At 33.2% G+C, this 4459-nt stretch overlaps 1 protein-coding gene across 2 annotated transcripts in view; it reads left to right on the forward strand.

The window, feature by feature from the left end:
* The first annotated feature begins 1400 nt into the window (after positions 1-1400).
* LOC106461534 (sodium-dependent dopamine transporter-like) overlaps positions 1401-4459 on the forward strand; it is an 85974-nt gene continuing 82915 nt past the window's right edge. Inside the window, exon 1 of one of the 2 annotated variants that reach the window (XR_002611000.1) lies at positions 1401-1599. The gene's annotated coding sequence lies outside the window, so the exon portion shown is untranslated. 2 annotated transcript variants of the gene reach the window in all.

Genomic DNA, 4459 nt, shown 5'->3' on the forward strand with positions numbered 1-4459 from the left:
TCCTCTCTTCAAGTTTTTGACTACCAAATAGTAAATATATCCTCTCTGCAAATGTTTTGACTCTGACAAGTAGTAAATATATCCTCTCTTCAAGTTTTTGACTCTGACAAGTAGTAAATAAATCCTCTCCTCAAGTTTTTGATTTTGACAAGTAGTAACTATGTCCTCTCTTCAAATTTTTGACTCTCACAAATAGTAAACATATTCTCTTTCAAGTTTTTGACTAACATATAATAGATATATACTCTCTTCAAGTTTTTGACTAACATATAATAGATATATCCTCTCTTCAAGTTTTTGACTAACATATAATAGATATATCTCTCTTCAAGTTTTTGACTAACATATAATAGATATATACTCTCTTCAAGTTTTTGACTAACATATAATAGATATATCCTCTCTTCAAGTTTTTGACTAACATATAATAGATATATCCTCTCTTCAAGTTTTTGACTAACATATAATAGATATATCCTCTCTTCAAGTTTTTGACTAACATATAATAGATATATACTCTCTTCAAGTTTTTGACTCTGATAGTTAATAGATATATCCTTTCTTCGGGTTTTTCACTCTGACAATTAGTACTGTTTGGACTTTGTTTTAACAAAACTGAACAGATGTCCACTTTGTTGTTTACAATACTGCGTTTAAGGTCACTTGGTATTTTAAATCTTTTAGTTTTGACAAGCAGGCATTCACTTAATATATACTAATTTCAGGTTTTTCAACGTTACTGTAGAACACTAATTGTATGCCCACTGAAATTCCTTCACAGAGTTTTAAAAGCACAGCACCGTATATATGCTAAATACAAGTTACTGCTCGCTTCGTAAAACATTGAATAAGTATTCAGTCAAATTTCTGAGGTGATCCGACAAATTCTAAGTATATGCCAACTCAAAATACTTCGCTGTTTTTGGAAAACATAGGAAGATCTTTATTACCAGAAATAGTAATTTTTATATATGTACTTGATATTTTGAAGATCTGTTTTATTTAATACACGAACAATATTACAGCATCAGTTTTGATATATTCTAGGTACATTCTCCCTTCGATCTCTACTAATGAGTTTTCTCATAATGTCGAAAATATTAGACAAAGAAACCCGTATATGAATGAAACGGCTCGGTATAAGATTTATTTAAGTTGTCACAGAGAAGTTGAAGGTTTTTCAGTAGTTTATAAATGTCCAAACTTCTCACTTATTTTACCGTGCTAATCCTATTGAAGCACGGAAACCTGGGTGCTGTCCTAGACTTATATAGCATGTTTTTGACAGGTGCATGTGCTACTTCAATGTAGTGGCGGGCGTGGTCGAAGTTTTAACCGGGAAGGTTCTCTCCTATATAAGCCAGTAGCTCAACCCGACGAGCTCAAAATGCTCGTGGAGTCCGAGCTTGGCTTCTAGCTTGTCTGGTTGGGTTACTACACACTTGCACACACGGAATACTTGTTACCAGTCTGGTTGTTCCGGCTTTTGTGATTGTAGATGTGGTCAGTCTTTATGAAAATTTGTTAAAAATGAAGAATAGGACCATTTTATTCATGAAACACTAAAATATTTCGCGAGAAAAAGAAAGTATAAAGAAGGTAAGCTTCGTTTAAAAAAAATTACCACGATCTTATTTCCTATAACTGTTAGCACACAGTTTCAAGTGTTTTAGAATATCGGTATTTGAAATATTTATTTGACCACTATCCTACTATTTATAACTTGTAGTATAAAGTTTCAAGTGTTTTAGAATATCGGTATTTGAAATATTTGTTTGACCACTATCCTACTATTTATAACTTTTAGTATAAAGTTTCAAATGTTTTAAAATATCGGTATTTGAAATATTTATTTTACCACTATCCCACTATTTATAACTTTTAGTATAAAGTTTCAAGTGTTTTAAAATATCGGTATTTGAAATATTTATTTTACCACTATCCTACTATTTATAACTTTTAGTATAAAGATTCAAGTGTTTTAAAATATCGGTATTTGAAATATTTGTTTTATCACTATCTTACTATCCATAACTGTTAGCGCAAAGTTTCAGGTGTTTTAGAATATCGGTATACGAAATATTTGTTTTATCACTATCGTTCTATCTATAACGGATAGCAAGAACTTTGAAGTGTTTGGAAACATTGGTATGTTAAATACACATCAGTAAATACTTACCTGAAGCACAGCAGAGTGCTGTATATCATTTCACGCAAAAAAGTGAAGAAAAAACCCCCTCACACATAATTAATCGATACGACTTGTCTCACCCTTAGACCCCCATTCCACGACTTGGCTCAGCCTTAGACCACATCATACGATCTATGTCGGACTTAGGCCTCCATCCAACGACTTGTCTTAGTCTTAGGCCACCATTCCAAGACTTGTCTTGGCCTTAGGCCCCAATCCCACGACTTTTCTCGGCCTTAGACCTAAATCTCAATATAGATAGATGACCACTTTTTGTTGAACGACACCCTTACTAAGGAATATACAAACAGTAATACGGACGCTAATTATAACACTGCTTGGGACTAACAATTTAAAACCTACTAATGATGTGTAAAAACAGATGAAAATCTAGTATGACACAACTTTATAATAAAATAATCTTATCCATTTCACCAACTGAGTTTTCTACTTATTTTCTCAGCAGAAACAAGATTTGTCTTTCTAAACTTAAAAACATTAGGCATTTTAAAAGCAAAACAACGGTAATAATAATAATTAGTCTTTTTACACAGATATTGATAACGATTTCTCGAAAAGCCAAACGTTTATGAGTAAAGAACTTTCTTCCGAACAATGACTTATTTGTTGGATATCACGCAAAGCTACACGACAACTTATTTGCGCTAGCTGTCCCTAATTTTGAAGAGATAAACCAGAAGAAAGGTAACTAGTCAACACCACCCACCGCCAACTCTTGAGTTATTATTTTTCAGATCGAATAGTGGGATTTGACTGTCGCCATTTTTTAACATTTTTGTCGCTGCCGTGCACCGGTCCGGTACTCTAAACTAGGAGGGGAGTTTTTAGTTAATGCTCTCCGATGGAATCATATAAACTTCTGAAATCTCTATTTTAATGACTTTTCTATAGACCATGTAATAAACTGATAGGGCTTTGGCTCCGCTGTTAGGTATGTGTTTCCGGCAATGACTTTAGCAAGGATAACATGTAATAGGTTCAGTAAAATACTGATTATTTAAACATTGAGAAGCTTGAAAGATATGATCTTCAGTTTTAACTCGATCATTAAGGTTATAGGGGTAAATTGTGGCAGTTTTACTTCATTAAACCTTTCTTTTTATCGGCTTAGCTCGTATGTTCATTAAGTTGTATCAGAAAATCCTCGGAGAATTAAAGCTTTATAAAGTAAAATGTTTTTTCCTTGGTAACAATCCTATTTGCATTCATTCTGTTTGTTAAAAACTGCAAAAGTTCGTCTACATAACGAGCTTTGCTCTGCCGATATAGCTAAGTACATTATCAATAATTAACTAGCTTTACTCTGCTGATATAGCTAAGTACATTATCAATAATTTCTAATCAAACAAAGATCATAATTATCTCAAAAGGTTCGGCCATCATAGTTATATACATATAAAGGTTAAATAGTTCACACGACTGAATTTCTTTAGTATTTAAATTAACTAGTTAGATCAGTGTCTGTTAATGTCATTGTTTTCTATATTATATTTATCATTGACGATGCATTATTACCTATTAAGACAACTTATACTTTATTTTTCCAATATTATTTGTTAATTGTTTGTTAATTCCGGTTGCCCACTCCTTAACTTAACCGTGTGCGGGAAGGGTGTGTGTGTGTGTGTTACATCACATTGTAGAAACTGGTTACACACGTTACCCAAAGTAACTTCTATATCATTACTTTACAACCTGGTAAACCAATTTCATATTTCTCTACTATGTATGTGTATATATATATATAACATTGGCGTAAGAAAATATTTTGACCTAGAGGGGGCTAAAGGACAATGCAACTACTCAGAAGTATCATGTGTGGAGGAGGGGAGCAAAAATGCCTCCTTCCAATGTGGGGTATGTCCACAGTAAAACTTTTTTAAATGTAGAATCAATTTCCAACTGTCTCCCACATTCTGACAGGATAGTTTGTTAAATAGATTACTACTGATGTTGTAAGTTTTACAGCTGACAAATAGTCTGATTAAGCTAGCAAAAGAGCACTGTATTTTCCCAGGACTCGTATCAATAGTTTGATTACACATAAATGTATAGGCATTGCATTCCACGACTTGACGGGTGTGTCTTCGTATGGAATTCCATGAATAAACGTTTCTTTCTCCAGGTGCTTGAAATGTGTGATAGTTGAACGAGAATTATGAATGGAAGCCTCATCATGATAAATCCATATCCTGTTGTCTTTGCCAGGTGGTTAAGGCACTCGACTCGCAATCTGAGGGTTCGAAT

Source organism: Limulus polyphemus, unplaced genomic scaffold (genome assembly GCF_000517525.1).
Source record: "Limulus polyphemus unplaced genomic scaffold, Limulus_polyphemus-2.1.2 Scaffold981, whole genome shotgun sequence".
Taxonomy (NCBI): Eukaryota; Metazoa; Arthropoda; class Merostomata; order Xiphosura; family Limulidae; genus Limulus; species Limulus polyphemus.